Below are 17,459 nucleotides of genomic sequence, written 5' to 3'. Positions count from 1 at the left end.
TCTAGTCAATATCTGTGGAACACTCTGACTGGGTTATTGACCCTGGGCACAGAGTTGTCATACTAGATTAGCATGCCACCTGCTAAACTGAGCCTCTATGAAATATTAATTATAGCTGCCTTTTAGGAATCAAAATCTGCCAGAAAGCTGCTTAGAAGAGTAACTCTCACCTAGGGGGTAAAAAAAAAAAATTATAAAGAGCTGCTTCTCTAGTAATTAAATGTTGTACAATACAGTCACTGGAGCTGGGAAGAGGGTTGGCATTTATTAATACTTTTTGTCTCCCTCACTCCTATAAGAAATATTTTGTATGTGAGCACTGAGCATGCCTTTTTAATTTATAATTTAGAAAAGATAAAATAATCCTGAATGAATGCACTGTTATGGTTAATGAGCAGAATAAAAAGGAATATTTAATCCCCACACAGAGAATATGTTGCTTCTATATTGCTCTATATTTTATTGCAAATTATTTCTGATAACAAGTGAAATTTGCCTGTATTCTCTATATAGGTAAAAAGTGGATAGCTTTGTGGGTTGCAAGAAGACAAGCTAGTGCTATTTGAGGATAAAAAGTATAGTTGTTTGCTTTAGACATCAGCTTTCAGAAGAGATTTCAGAATTCTAGGTGCATCCATCTGATTTGGAGTCTATGAAATAATTACTCTCTCTTCTCCCACTTCAGGGAACACAGTTTCTTGTACTTCAATGGGAATAAAAAAACGTATTATTGGTATGATTTGGTTTGTCACTAGAATATTGAGATGGCTACCAAAAGGTCAGGGTTTCAGAAAAGTCTTTATAAATCCTGAGAATTATTTATTTCCAAATGATGCATCAACCAATCTAACACCACAGGATGGCATCATACTCATGAGTTACAAGACTGTCATTGACCTAGCCAATCTGGTTTGCACGGCTGAAAATAAGATTTTGCTAATTGTCCACTGTAAAACACTCACCTTATTCTCACACATCTGCCATATGGCTCCAAAACCAGAAACCAGCTTGCAGCACCTGTACTGACTCACTTTTCACAAAGAGGCTTCAATACCTCAGTAATTGGTGCATGAGGGATTAGATGAGATAGATAAACATGAGGTCAGAAATGCTGCCAACACCTGAGAGCAAGAACTCTGACTATTCTCAAATTGACTTTTGGCAAAAAAGAAGGCACTTCTCTGACAACTGAGGGAATAGTTTTTCTCTGCAGTAATTCAGGGTGGCTACTAAATGTTGTGTTGGTGTCAGATATTTAAATGGTGAGTAAGTTAGCAGGAGAAAAACACTGCTTGCTGTTCATGCAATCTTACACTTGAAGAAAGCTATACATCACAGCTCTGAGAGCAGGTTTAGATCAGTTCTGGAGAATTATAGCACCCCAGTGACATCAGCACTGTGAAATACAGCTTAGTTTTGTTAGTTGACAATGGTTTTAGGACACATCAGATAAATAAATAGAATGCCAGACCAGTATGTTGTAAGAAATGGTTTATGACCTTCATCACAAGTGAAAGGGGAGAGAACAGGCAGGTGTTGTGAGTGAGCACATCTGCATAAATAGGCATGATAAATAATAATATTGTGGAAAAGGCAATATTCTGGAATGCATTTATGGGAGCTGCAATGCTGCCGCCTAAGGACATTTTTGGTGGCCCAATAAACTATTTGAGAATGATTGTTTTTTCCCTCTGATTTGCCCTCACCAAAATGTGTATTTCAAGGCTCTCCTGCTCCCAAGCCAGCTGTTTTTAGACAATATTAAATTGCCTCTTTCTGATGAGGTTTCCAACATCCTGCTTTCAGGGTAGTTATTTTACTCTCCCTATTTCTCATCTAATTTTTTTCCTTCTCCAACACATGCCAATGCCCTCTGCAACTTCTGGCTGTCAAGGTGGAAATATTCTCTTTTGACTGCACCAGCAAAATATGGACAAAAGTAGAGCATCAATTCCTCTTTTGCACAGGCATGCTTTCATATCACTCATCTGATCTCAAATGCACTGACTAGGGCCCCAGCACTGCAGCTAACCATGCATACTTAAAATTAAAGACTTGAGTTATACCAGTGGCTGAGATTTTATCAAGGCTAGGGGAACTGCATAAACTATAGAACTGGGGTCAGGAAGGAATTTTACCCCACAGTCAGACTCATACAGATTATGGAGTAGCAGGGGGCTGCCTTCCTTGTAGCAGGGTCATGGTCTTCTTCCTTGACCCTCTTGAGAGTATTTTAACAACCGTCATAGCAGCAGGACATTGACCACCATTGTTCCCCTGCTTTACCTGTAGGTTTTCTCTTATGGTTGTGCCAGAGTTGATTGTATAGTTGTATTAATAGGTTAGACCAGGGGTGGGGAAATGCAGTCCGTGGTCTGTATCCAGCCCACCAGTGGATCCTATCTGGCCTGCTAGCCACTGCCTGAAGCTTAAGGAGGGAGGGCTGTGCCCCATGCCGCTGTGCTTTGTTACAGCCAGGGCCAGGCCAGGCTGCACAGTGTGCAGACTCCTCCACCCAAACTCAGTTTTGGTGACAACACTGCCACCTACTATTCTTTTGCAACTGCACTGTTGATTCAGAACACTGCTGTTTTGTTTTGCTTGTGCTTTTGAGCTCTTTTTTTACAATCTCTTCTGGCACAGGGTGGCCTGTTTTTTCTGCTATGTCTGGCTTGCCTCTAGCTTCTGTTGTGATTGAATCATAGTGATGAAGCAGCTGACTGCATGGATGACACTATGGGATAGCTGATATGGAAGAGGCTATTACATGTGAAAGTACTAACTGCAGTGCTGATTGCTTTGCTGGGTCACATTAATTGTGATGGATCCCCAAATACAGCCCATGACCTTGATTTTAGCAATGCATGAAGCATTTAAAAAAAATCGTAACAACCTTCTGAAATAATGCTCTACTAAGATGAGAGGAGGGGGAGGCTCCAGTCTCTGTTGTGCTGTTTCAGTCTGTCTAGCTTCAAAGCAAACAGAACAGCAATGTGTTGACTTACTCTATAAAAGCTATTTTCACAAGCAGAAGGAATGGAAGCATCTGTTAAAAGAAAGTAAAGATGGGGAAAATCTGTGGAAAAAAAACTAAACTCCACTCATGAATTTCTATCTTCTTGGGCCACAGCACAGGAAGGAGTCTCTCAGTTCAGTTCCACACGTCTGTCGTTGTTGTCTTGTAGAACAGATTGGAGTCGTTCTATGGTGAAACAATTCTTCTTTCTTTTGCAAGCACTACTTCAAACACAGACTGTCTGCCACAACACGGCTAGCTAATTCACAACAGAATATAATCCAGAGATTATGGAGAGGGAATGTTGTCAGAGGAACAGTGATGAAGACCCCTTTGCAGTGTTTCTGTCAGGAGTTAGTCTTCCTTTCTCCTTCCCACTCACTATGGTATTCCCACACAGGCCATCATAGTGCTTAAGGTCGGAAGGGACCTAAATAGATCATCAGGTCTGACCCCCTGCCCTGGGCAGGAACAGGTGCTGGGATCATATCACCCCAGCCAAATATCTGTCCAGCTTCCTCTTGAAGACCCCCAAGGTAGGGGAGAGCACCACCTCACCTGGGAGCCCACTCCAGAGCCTGGCAGCCCTAACTGAAAAGTAGCGTTTCCTGATGTCCAGCCTGAACCTTCTCTCTAACAATTTCTGGCTATTATTCCTAGTAACCCTGGTGGTGCCCAGGGGAACAGAGCCTCCCACAATTCCCTCTGGTCCCCCTTGCTGAGTTTGTTAAGGGCCACCAGATCCCTTCTCAGCCTTCTCTTGTGGAGGCTGAATAGATTCAGGCCCTCTAGTCTATCTTCGTAGGGCCTGGCCTGCTGCCCCCTGACCATGTGAGTGGCCCTCCTCTGGACCCTCTCAAGGCTAGCCACATCCCTCTTGAAGTGCAGCACCCAGAACTGGACACAGTACTCCAACTGCGGCCTGACCAATGCTTCATATAGGGGAAGAATCACCACCCTGGACCGGCTTGTGATGCATCTGTAGATGCACGACAAGGTGCAGTTAGCCTTGCTGACCGCTTCCTCGCATTGGCGGCTCATGTCCATCCTGGAGTCAACAATGACTCCAAGATCTCTTTCTGCCACTGTGTTGTTGAGAAGGGTATTCCCCAGCCTATAGGTGTGTTGCTGGTTCCTTCTCCGTAGATGCAGCACCTTGCACTTGTCTGCATTGAATTCCATCCTATTCTCATCCGCCCACCTCTGTAACCTGTCTAGATCTAGCTGGATTCTGTCCCTCCCCTCCAGCGCGCCCACCTCACCCCACAACTTGGTGTCGTCAGCAAATTTGGACAGCGTGCTTTCCACACCCACCTCCAGATCACTGATTAAGATGTTGAACATTACAGGCCCCAGGACTGAGACCTGGGGGGCTCCACTGCACACATCACTCCAGGTCAAAATTGACCCATCCACCACCACTCTCTGGGTGCGACCGTCTAGCCAATTTGCCACCCATCTGACTGTGTAGGCATCAATGCCGCAGTCATCAATTTTTTTTAAAAGGATGTGGTGGGAAACCATGTCAAAGACCTTAAAGTCCAGGAAAACAACATCCACCCCGACACCCTTATCCAGGGGTTTGTGACCTGATCATAAAAAGAAACCAGGTTAGTCAGGCAGGAGCTGCCCTCAATGAAGCCATGTTGGTTGCCCCTGAGCATTACCTCCTCTGCTGGGCCCTTGCAGATGAGCTCCTTGATAATTTTCTCAAAGGTCTTCCCAGGGACCGAGGTGAGGCTGACTGACCTATAATTGCTGGTTTCCTCCTTTCTCCCCTTCTTGTAAATGGGCACCACATTGGCTCTTTTCCAATCCTCTGATACCTGGCCAATGCCCCATGAGCTGTCAGAGAGCTGTGCCAAGGACCCCACTATGACCCCCACCAATTCCCTCAGCACCCTCGGGTGAAGATAATCTGGACCTACTGATTTAAACATGTCCAGCCCCTCCAAAAGCTCCCTAACTAGGTTGTCCTTGACCCTAGGCATGGTGGTGCTTCCCCTGGGTACATCCGCAATTCTAGTGGGGGAGATGCCCCGGTCCCTGTTCAGGAATATGGAGGCAAAGAATTCATTAAAGAGGTCAGCTTTCTCATTTGCTGCAATCATCAGATTGCTAAACCTATCCTGTAGGGGCCCCACATTATTCAGTGCCTTCTTCTTACTTCCTATGTATTTGAAAAAAGGACTTTTTATTATCCTTAATTCTGGTCATGAGCCCTAGCTCCATCTTTGCACTGGCTTTCCTAACAGCCTCCCTGCAGTCCTGAGCAACGGAGGTGTAATCCTCCTTGGTGATATCCCCTTGCTTCCACTGTTTGTATGCCTTCTTTTTTGCCCTCAGGCATCCCTGGATGCCTTTGCCGAGCCATGGGAACTACTTAGCATTCCTGGCCCCCTTGATGCACGTTGGGACTGACTCCCTTTGAGCTCGAAGGATCGTCTCCTTGAGGAACAATCACCCGTCTTGGACTTGCATCTCATTGAAGCTCCGAGACCCCAATGCCTCTCCTGCTAACCTTCTTAGCTTACAGAAGTTGGCCCTCCTGAAGTTGAGTACCTCTGCCTTGCTGCTTGCTTTCACCACCCTGCGCTGGATAGTAAATTCCAGCAGGCAATGATCACTGTTGCCCAGGTGGTTGAGTAGCCGCAGATCCCTCACCAGGTCATTGCCTGTGGCACAGACCAAGTCCAGCAAGGCACTTTCCCTGGTAGGACTATGCACCTCCTGGGTTAGGTAGAGGTCCTGTATCCCAGCTAGGAACCTCCCTGAGTGTTCAGACCTGGCTGACTGCTCCTCCCAGCAGATGTCTGGGTAGTTTAGGTCACCCATGACAACCACATCTCTTGACTTTACAGCCTCCGTGACCTGACCTGAGAATTCCAGGTCCAGCTCGTCCCCCTGGTGAGGCGGTCTGTAATAGACGCCTGCTATCAAGTCCCTTTCCCCATGGCCCCCTTGCATTCTTACCCAGAGAGTCTCATTTTGCCCCTTCTCTGACCCCATCCTGATCATTGAGGACATGTATTTCTCTTTGACATATAGTGCTACACCCCACCTCTTTTCCCTGCTCTGTCTCACCTGTACAGTCTGTATCCCTTGATGTCCACTGCCCAGTCATGGGTAGAATCCCACCAGGTTTCTGTGAGCCCCACTAGGTCTGGGTTTTTGCTAGCTAGCAGGAGGGCAAGTTCCTCCTGCTTTTTCCCCATGCTTCAAGCATTTGTGTAGAGGCATTTGAGGCCTCCTGTAGGTGCCTGTGCCACCCCCTTGTTCCTAAGCCTGCCCTGCCCCTGAACCTTGATCCCCACTTCACCACCTGTATCTGAGTGACCTTATCTTCACAAAGGTACAATTGAAGCATCTATATACCAACTCCTAGAGATACGCCTCTCTGATCCTCCCCTTCCCTTTAGTTCAGAGATATATTTCTGGCTTTCCAACACCTTCATGAATGGCTGCTGCTGATAAACTAACCCACAGCTAAAACTTCACACCTTATTTTTCCTCCTAAACCTTTCCCTTGTCCCCTTACTCCAGCATATAGTTCATGCTCATAACTTGTGTGCAATTTTTGACTCTCCTAACCTCACAGTGACACTTGCTGAACACTGCAGCTATTTTACATATTCCCAAAATTTTCCATCCAATTTTCTATTCCACCTATCCCTTATAGCTAATGTGAACACCCTCACACATTTAAATCATTACAGCTTTCTTCCCTTTGGACACAGACATACACCGCACCCCTCTTCAGTTCTCCAAAATGCTGATGTAAACATTACATCCATGCTCCATACTTTCTGCAGTGCCTTTTCATGAGATGTGCAGGTTAAACAAACATGTGTCTGCAATGGTTTAGAACAGGAACATTCCTGCCTTGAGCAAGTGGTCAGACTAGATAACCTCCTCCGGTAGTTTTCTGCCCTGTTTTTCTATCAGTCTATGACCTTCACTCCATGCTGGTTGGGTGACTAGCTACAGCCTTCTTTTCCCATCTTTGGAAGGCAGCTGTCTCCTCTTCATCCTCTTCTCTTAGAGATGCACTGCCTGCAAGTGCTTAGTCTGTCCCTAAGCACCCACACTCTGCAGACAGAAGTAGACACACACTTTGCCTAAAACCTTCAATCACATTGCTTTTCCCCTGATTCCTCAGTTCTATGTACTGTCCACAAAGGAAATAAGATCCTTAGGGCAGGGACTGTAACTTTATACCTAATGTGAACCATCCACTACACCATCAGTGCTATTCGAATAAATAAGAGTGACTGTAAAACAGAGATGCCAGAGCTGGAGGGCAGGAAAGGGAGGTCCCCCTGGTTATTTGTCATAAGCCATGCTTAATTTGTATGTAAATGTTATGAAAAACAAATGCACTTAACATTAGAATTTATTTTTTCCTGTGTCTTCCTTGATATGGAAATAGAAATCACTGGGTAATTTGAGTTTAGTGGCAATAAAAACTTGTTTCCTTCTTGCATTGAAGTTGCAAGGAATGGGCAGCATTTATTCTATAGATAATGTTATGGGGCCTTCATGTACCAAAGTCAAGGGAATAATGTTGCTTAGCACCTCACAGATTTAGGGCTGTAACACCATTAGGGAGCTGAGTCAGAAGCTGATTTTGCAAAGTGCTAAGTGCCCTCGACTTCCAGTGAATTCAGTGGGAGTACCTGGCACTTTGCTGGTTTGGACTCTCCAAGAATACTATACTTTTGTACGTCAAGCTAGCAGAGGGGATGAGCTTTTGTATCCTTGTAAAATGGGTGGTTAATGTCCATGCTAGCCTTGAGAAATCTGTAGAAACACATCAAAATTCTCACTAAAATGCAGGAAAGGACCACAGTGGAACTTTCTCCCTTACTACGATATCAGTATGCAATAAGTATTCTGATTTAAATTTGGTTCTGAAATTGAACTTTAAACTGAGGTTGCTGTGTGAATGCTCCTAACAGGTTCAGTGCAACTGAGCTTAATAGGATGCCATCTTGGCAAAGCTTACATAAAACTATATCATGACTTTCAATGACCAAGAAATAATTAAGATTCATAGGGTCTAACTGCAATAGCAAAATGACTCAGAGATTTTTTTTAATTAGGCCCATGTTAATATTTTGCTACCAACTAGAAGCATGTGTGTAAATGGATTAGAGAATAGCCATGTTGTAAGCAAGGACCTCGTTACGATGGTATTTGTCATGCAGAGAGGCCCTTGTGGAAATGTAAACAGTAATTGTGGTGGTGACAGCAGAGGGACTTTTTAAAGCAACCTGTCATAATGGCACGAGTGTTGAGGGGAAAGATCATCTATAGAACTTAGTATTGTGACAGAGCTCAAGAAACAAAATCAGCAAAATTCAAATGCAAGAGAACTTCTATTTGATTACATCTATTATGTATTCCTCTGTAGTCCAATATTATTAAACCAAACAAGCAAATAGTCTGGGTTAAATTATATGCAATTGCTGAAAAAAAATGCACTAAACATTACAGAAGTAAAGATAATTTTGAACAACACTGAGAATCTGTTGAAGCACAACTTAACCGGACAGACTAGGCAGACAGAGTGCAAATGGTTGTCATGACCCAAGGGTCTGATTTTTTTTTTGTGTGTGCCTCGGCACTAAGAATTATCCCTGTGGGTATACAGCTTCGTTGCACGGAGGAGTTCTGCTGCCCAGAGAACCCGCGTGCAGGGAAGTGTTCCCGCCACTTTGCAGCGATCTTTGCAGGGTGCATTTCCTTTGCAACACAGAAATGCACAGTGCAAAGGTTTCCTGCTCATTGTATGCAAATTCGTGCCCCGCAATTGGCTAGTGCTAAATTATTCACACATGGCGGCTAGCGATTGGCCTGCTAGCCGTATAAGAGGCTTGAGCAGTTTCCGCCCAAGCCGAAGAGGACTCCGCATCCATCTCGTGGGGACTCTGGGTGTGCGCGGCAGAGTAATAGAAACCCTGTGTGTTGCTCAGAGGAGTTTGGCGGCCTGATCCACCGCCCACCTCTTCCCGTCTTCGAACGGAGCCTACCATAAGATGTAACGACGAGTTTTATGCGCGCTTGTCCTGGACATCCGGAGTTTGTCTGCGTGGAGCCTAGCAAACTCCACGTGATTGTTCGTGTTCTGTCTGCGTGGAGCCTTGCAACCTCCACGTGTGTTCGTGTTTTTTGTTGTAACCGCAACTCAAGCAAGTTCTCAGCCTGCACCACAACCATCTCGGTGTAAGTAAAATAATCTTAAAATCAACCGTTACGTGTCTGTGCCTAATTCTAGCTCGGCGCCCGCCCTCTCCGATCCGGCCTGCCCGGGCTGCTGGCCACAGCCCGCGTGCAGAGCGACGAAAGCGACCCGGGGTTAGACCCGGCGCGCACAATGGTTACTCAGCTTTCTGAAAACCTAAATAGAACGAAAACAAGAGCAACAATACATGAACGTTTCATTAGCATGAGAAAGCCCGGTGACAAAGGACTGGCATTCAGGACTCAGACAGATTAGGATAGTGAGAACAGAGCACTTCCCCTTCCATACTTTTCTTCTAACATTGCCCTCCAAGACTTCCCTTCACTTTGAATTGACATTATATTTTTGATGGGAAAAAACCCTGTCTGGCAGCAGTAGGGTTGGTGGTGCAGAGTCGTGCCCCTTACTGCTGCCAGGTAGACAGGGGGTGCCTCTCCATGGCGGCGAAGGGCTCCCAGCAGCGGCAGAGCCTCCCCATCCCACCTTGCCCTGCCCTGCTGGGTCCTGCCCTCCAGGGGCACCCAGGAGGAGGGCAGCAGGGCAGGGAGCCCAAGCCCATAGCTACAAGTCCACATCCGCCCCATCCACGGGCTCCACTCCAGCCGTGCTGCCTGCGGGGGAGGAGGAGCTGGTTCCACTCTCCACTTGGGCTTAAGTGGCTGCTGCCTCCCATGGATGGTAGCCATGGCTTGGGCACTGCTTGGGGGGGGGCAGAGGGCTGCAGACCCAGGTGCCCGCCCTTGCAGTTCTGGCAGCTGGGGCCCCCCCTCCAACAGAGCTGGAGGGGGCAAGGGGTTGCGGGTCTGGAGTGAGGGGCACCAGCAGGGCCAGGGGATTGTGAGTCCAGAGTGAGGGGCATCAGCAGGGCCAGGGGGCTGTGGGTCAGGAGAGAGGGGCACTGGCAGGGCTGGGGGGCTGTGACTTGGGAGTTAGGGGCAATGGCACAGGCAGGGCACCAGCGTATTAAGGCTGCACAGCACCACAAAGTAGTGTGGGGAGACAGCTGCAGCTGGCCCCACATCCTGGTGAGTGAAGGAGGTAGGGGGAGCTCTGATTTTCCATGATAAAAATCCCAAAATGACATGCCAAAATTTACAGGTATTTAGAATTTATTTTATTACTAGCCAATTCTCTGTCAACATTGATGGGTGGGCAGGTGGGGAAGGGGGCTGGGATGGAGTGCCGCCACCTAATGCCCCATGTTGCCACTGTTCTACCTCTTGCAGGGAGCAGGGTGGGGAGCTGGCCTCTGCTCCACCACCCTCTGTCCGGTCCTCAGCGCGGCTTTGGAATCAGGCGGCGCTCCCCCATGCTTGGAGCAGTCTGATTGGCTGTTTTTGTCAGCCAGAGTGCGAATGAAGTGTTACGGACAGACAGACGTAGGCTTTTATAATAGAATAGCTACTGAGGGAGGCACTGACAGACTTCCAAATTGCTTTAAAATTGTAAATATATCAATAAAATGTTGTATTCAATTGATACATACATGCATACATATATAGTGGTGTTTCATTTTAATCACAGAAAAACACCAATTTTGGTTTTTTAAATCAGAGAATTTGTGATTTAAAAAAGAATCAGAGAATCTGCAATTTTTAAACAGAGAAAATCAGAGCCCCTGCTTATAACACATGAACAGGAGGAAATGGTATAGAAGATGTTTGTTGTTAAAACATAATTTTGGTACAAAGCAGACAACAAAGAACAGCAGCTTGGATAGCAAAGCTGAATGCATGTCACCCTGAGAAAAAGAAAAATGCTTCAGTATGAAAGAAAGCATTTAAAAAAAATGGAAAAACTGTTTAAGTTCATGTTTCCTAATTATTCTATACTTGTAAAATTATAATGTATTTTATTGTATCAGACAATCCAGGAAAATCTTAGGAGCTAAGGGAGCAAGGGTGCCTAAAAACTGAACCGCATTATTATTATTGCAGGGTTTATTTTCCTCATATCTTATTATTGGCATGCAAGTGAAATGAAGCATACACCATAGATATGGGACAGACAGATATAGTGACCTTTACTGGTTAAATTTCATGCTGTGGGGAGGGAGGGCATTTCCATTTTTGGATCAATGCAAGTCCTATTACTAAATAAAGACTCTAACTGACCTTCTGGGTAAGGTCCTAAATAATCAGCTTCATCTTTTATGGAACGAATGACAATAGATCTAGGGATTTAAGGATAGATTTAATTAGTCTCTAATGCATAGATATCACAAGAGAAATTATGCCAATATCATGGCTACATTGCATGAAGACAGCCACATATAGCGCTTGCATGTTCAAAGGACTTAGAAACATTAACTGCCATATCCTCATACCAGTTATGTCACAGGGATGGCAACTCCAATTTATTAATAAGTGGGCTTACCCAGCCCACAGTAGGGCTGGGTAATAGAATGGTGATTCTCAACCAGGGTGCCACGGTACCCTGGGGTGCCTTGAGATCCTTTTAAATGTCATGGGGTGCAACTCAATGTTCGCACTGTTAAGTGTGTGAACATGATTTATGAGATAAACCCAGAGTTTTCAAATAGGAATCTGTCTAAGGGGGGCCTTGAGACTATTGAGAGGTGCCTCAAATCCAATGAGTGATGCCTTGAGTCTAAAAAGGAATAGCCCATTAGTTATAATGGGAGTGTTCTCATCAGAAGTCACTATGGAAGGTCTGTCTTGACCGCAGTCAGCATGTGACAGGCACATTTCAGACAAAAACATTTACACTATGTAGGGACCTTAGGAAGCCTCAATAAACCTCTTCATGAAAACATTGCAGTACCTAATTATCGATGCATTCCACTAGAGATATCATAGCAGGACTTTCACCACATGTTGTTGTGTACTCGTTACGTTATCAGCAGTACTGATTCTTAGTCAAAACAGCAGGTCACTGAACTTTTAAGCAGGTAATATTTTAAGGAGCTGTCAAATACTACTCAGAGTAAGTAGATAACCAATTTAATTATAGCACCATTTGTTTGAACCAATGAGCCTTCCAGGCCTAAAGGGTTTCTGAGTATGTGCCTTGTAAACTATGGAAATATTAGTTCCCTGGTTTATTAGGCTTACGCTTTATGCAGAAAGATGCAGAACAAGTGAAAAACTACAAGACTACGTGAGTGATGAAATGATTCAAGGGAAAAACCACAAAGGATTTTTCAGGACTATTTTAACTGTCTCATGATGAAGAGCAACATCGAAATACTGGTATATAATGGATAGTGTCTCCCTCTACTTACCTCTCAAAGCACAGAGTGCAATTTAGACAGATTCACAGGAAACAGCAGTTAAGGACTATTGTCCTTCAGGTTTTGCTTCCAGGACTGATCAGCATAGCAGGCGTCACTTGATCCCTCAGGGCGCCCAACTCTAATTCTTTGAGTTTCATAACTTCAGCTACAGAACGTTCAACTTTCTTTGTCCACCTCACTCAATTCTCCCGGCACCTAGGTCAACTTCTTGTGTCTATAGACAACACTGACACCAGAGAATGCCCCCACTGGAAAATCTGGTTCTCTCACGAAGTTCAGAAAAAAAGAGAGGCAAAGGAAGGAACTCCTAGCGTTCCCTACGGGTAGAGGTCTATCCAAACTCAAGGCAGTGGCTGGCCAATTTCACAGAGATTGTGGAGCTGGTCACCATTTTCGAGGGCTCATAATGGCAGGCCTGCCCTCCCTGCCCCCACCTCTGATTGGCTAAGGGGCCCCAATGGCCCCACTCCTACTGCTTATTGGTGAAGAGGGCTGTCATTGGTTTATTTAATGTCCCCCCCCCCGCTGAGAAACCATGTAGCAAAGTGATTTAATGTCTTAAAACAGCTGTTCAACAGGCAGCCTGTAGGATGTCCAGAGAAGCTAGGGTTCCCACAAATATAGCACTGCACAGCCAGGGCAGCCTTGGCCCTGTTGAGGATGTGCAGCCCCAGACACTTAGAAGTTGGACAGTCTTAAAGCAATGAACTCAGTGCTGAGCAGAAGGGACTCTGCCATGATAGCTAAATGCTAGGCAAGATTGACAACTTTTACAGTATAGAAAGCTGAATATTTTTGAAAAATAATTGGAGGGGGAAAAAGGAGAGAGGGAGAAAGGTGTTTTATCTAAAGAGAGGTCTGTACTGCAGTCAGAAGTGTGACTGCATATGTGTAAAGTTTAATAACTTTAATCTGGGAAGTGCATGGAACAAGTGCAAGTTGCAATCACACGAGTGCAGTGCAGACAAAGAGCGTCTCTAGGCGTGTCTACATTACAGTTTTATGATGTTTGAATTCAGCTGTGAGCATAATCTTGACCTTGACTGAGTACCATGCATGCACCAGGGCAAATAGCATTTAATATAGTGTCCACTAACTGTTTAACCCCCTGCTGCTCAACATCCTTTATGGTCTATGTTAGGTTGCGGTCAGCATCATGTTAATTATAAATCATATCTAGTTATATATCACAATGCATTGGAGTTTAAGCAGAGAAACTCTCAGAAACCACTTACAATTTGAAAATGTAGTTAAAAAAATTATTTAAGAAGTCAGTAGCAAAGAATGCTAAACACAAACACCCAGGTTAGTTGGTAAGCACCTTGGCATTTTACAGTGGAGCCTTCATTTGGCATACTTTAGACTATTCCACAAATGGTTTTCAAAGTTGCCAGATCATGGTTGAACAACTGCTCATTTACTCTTTTTCCTTTTTTCTTGTGGCTTTGGAGATGTGCATGATCAGCACGCTTATAAGATGGGAAACTCCCTTCTTGAGAGCACGGAGGTAGAAAGGGATCTTGGAGTCATCATTGACTCCAAGATGAACATGGGCCGACAATGCGAGGTCACAGTCAACAGGGCTAACCGGACCCTATCGTGCATCCACAGGTGCATCTCAAGTAGGGCCAAGGAGGTGATCCTCCCCCACTACATGACACTGGTCAGGCCACAGCTGGAGTACTGTGTCCAGTTCTGGGCACCCCACTTCAAGAGGGATGTGGACAACATTGAGAGGGTCCAGAGGAAGGCCACCCGCATGATCAGGGGTCAGCAGGGCAGACCCTACAATGAGAGGCTATGGGACCTGAACCTGTTCAGCCTTCACAAGAGAAGGCTGAGGGGGGACCTGGTGACCATCTATAAACTCACTAGGGGGAACCAGAAGGGTTTGGGGGAGACCTTGTTTCCCCTAGTGCCCCCTGGAATAACAAGGAATAACGGCCACAAGTTGCTGGAGGGTAGGTTTAGATTAGACACCCGTAAGAACTATTTCACAGTAAGGGTGGCTAGGATCTGGAACCAACTTCCAAGGAAAGTGGTGCTGGCTCCTACCCTGGGGGTCTTTAATAAGTGGCTTGATGCCTACCTGGCTGGGGTCATTTGAGCCCAGTTTTCCTCCTGCCCAGGCAGGGGGTCGGACTTGAAGATCTACAAGGTCCCTTCCGACCCTACTTCTTTGATTCTATGATCAGTGAAACATATGCCAGGAGCAATCTTTACAGCACAAATCCTTTTTAAGCCCATGTAACTTCTGTTCCTCCAATACAGAATTTTTGTAGGTCATCTAGGAAGGACCAAAAAGCTGACCGGTGTTTTCAATTACTAACGTATTTAAACTTCCTTTTGATGCATTTCCATTTCCTGCTCCTGAGAAGTGTTCCTGCTTAATAAGACATTGAATCTTCCCTGTAAGTCAGAGAATCAAGCTTCTTGCAAAGTACTCCTTTTGACCCAAATGCACCATTAGTATCCATGAAGCACTCCTTCAACATGCCAATCAATCCCTAAGGGTCTAGAGAGTAGTGAACATGCTTGATTTAGGCTTTGTATCCAACTCACCAAAGCCTCATATTTTGTCTCGTCATTTATGAATGTAAAATGCTGCCATTTTGCGAAAGTGAAGCATTTCACAAGACAAAACAAGATGTGACCACCAGCCCACACCAAGACAGTTGCATGCTTTTGGGTTTAATTTGATTGGCAGTTTCAATATTCCTCACCTACTCTTTCCATCCAATTTCATTACCATATTTCAAAACAGTCCCAGATCTAAGAGAAAGGCCAGACATACATTTCTTCTTTCCAAGAAGGAAAAACAAAACAAACCCCAAAACCCAGAACGCATACCAAGACACGTTTAAATTTATATTCTATGCAAAATTAGATTATGTGATTATGCAAATTGCTGCATACCTTGTTTTTGATAAAATGCCTTGTACTGCATATTCCCAAAGTGGTCACAGTCATTCAATACTTTAGGAAGTTTGCGCACAGGAGAGTATATAACTGTCTAGAAGAGTGGAATGAAAAGATTTGGTAGCAAGATTAACAATTTGTCTTGGCGCGGGGGTGGGGAGTTTTCCTCAAGAAAGTTACTTTATTGTAGGGCATACGAGCCCCCTAAGCATGGCTTGGATGAGTGCAGCTGGACAAGGAATGCAGTTTCCTGCCCTTGCACCTCGCTACAGCAAAGCTCTTATTTACAAGTTTACCAGCAGTCAATGGTAGCTCCTGCTCCTGGAATCCTTCCTCAAATTATTCATGAAAATGCTCCAGTCAGTTTTGTGTCCAGGAACCTGTTTCCCATCCTCCCCTTACAGTTCCCAATCCCAGAGTAATGGAACGTTGCATTTGCAGTGCTACCAGAATGCCACCATCACACTTTCTGCTCCATCATTCAAGTCAAAAGTCTTGTCGTGCTATTCAGATCACTGCTGGCAGGACAAAACATTGTGGCCACTTTGAAAGTACACTGCTCAAGTACCAGTCTTCATCTGATTAATAAAATATTTGGCTGGGCCTCCATGAAAGAACCTCATGCTGAAGGAAAACTGCATACCTGTTGAAATGCTTGGTTTTCCAGGAAGAAACACTCACATGGTGATCAAAGCATACCAAGCATTTCAACAGGTGTGTAGTTTTCTTCAGCATGAGGTTCTTTCATGAAGGCCCAGCCAAATACTTTATAAAGCAGCCAGTAAATTCTACCATCCTAAGGAATCAGCAGTTTGCCTCAGGCAAGCTGCCTGGACAGGACCTCTCAACAAGGACACTGTCCCAGCTAAACCACTGCTGATTTCAGATGCCCCATTTTGTCCCACAGGAGGTGCAGACTCAAAAACTAAAGGTAGTACACAAAACCAAGACAGGTCACATGATTTAGGTATGACAAGAACTTCAGCTTTTTTCACATACATATAGATAAGTGCTGCTGTTTAAGTATGTATTTATATAAAGGGACTAGACCTAGCTATAAAATTGGCCTTGTTTGCACCACAGAAGGGATATCATGTCATAGTAACTCTAGGTGAAATTAGTTCTCAGGCAGCACATTGTATTCCATCTAGAAGCTCATCTGTAACAAGGAATAGTAATATGGCCTCACTTGTTCCCTGTGCCTTGTATCTAGTAAGTATAGGGACTAAAACTATGATTATGTAAATATGGGGGGAGCCTCTGTGCACATGGAGAAGTCTGTCCCTGTGTAAGCAGGTTCCCCATAGAGGCAATACAGAAAGATCCCTTGAAAGTGAGGAAGTAGTCCCTGGAACCAGTACTACATAAGGCTTGCCTATCTTAGTAATGCAGGTAGCCCCCAATTCAAGTCTCATCTGCAGATTAGACATTTAACTCCAATACAGTGCTGGTTTAATTTGAGCTAGTTAATTTGTTGGATTTTAGGCTGGAGTGAACAACACCATTGCCAATACAATTGTACTGCAGTCTCCTGGTTAGCTGGTAGCCCTACATTCTGACTTCTCAGAAAACAGACACAGCCTCCAGAGTTCACCTGATTATAACTTCCTGCTTCCTTTTGCAGCATAAATAGTCTAACGAAGTGTCCCTAGGAGCATACATGCTACATATGAGCAAGCACAAAGCAAGCATGGACACAGCAACTAAGGTTTGATTTGTAGTGAGGCAGTTTTCACTAAAGTTCAGTAACTTGAGTTAATACTGTAGTAAAAAATGCTCATGCTTTTGCTTAGGTCACTTCCAGATCTCTAAAATTATGATAGCAAAAAGAAAGAAGGAAAAAATAATCAAGGCAAGTACACAGTTGAAAGGTAAAGGTACAAATTCTATTTTTTTTTTTTTTTTTAGGAGTGAAGTGAGCACTTAATATGTTAACATTGGTGTATGCAGTTTCCTCTGACATAGCCACCATGTAAAAGTATAACAGACTAAACTTTTAAATCCTTTCAGCAAAATCAAAACTA

This window comes from Alligator mississippiensis, chromosome 11 (genome assembly GCF_030867095.1).
Source record: "Alligator mississippiensis isolate rAllMis1 chromosome 11, rAllMis1, whole genome shotgun sequence".
In the NCBI taxonomy this organism is placed as follows: domain Eukaryota; kingdom Metazoa; phylum Chordata; order Crocodylia; family Alligatoridae; genus Alligator; species Alligator mississippiensis.
This window is presented reverse-complemented; position numbering follows the sequence as displayed.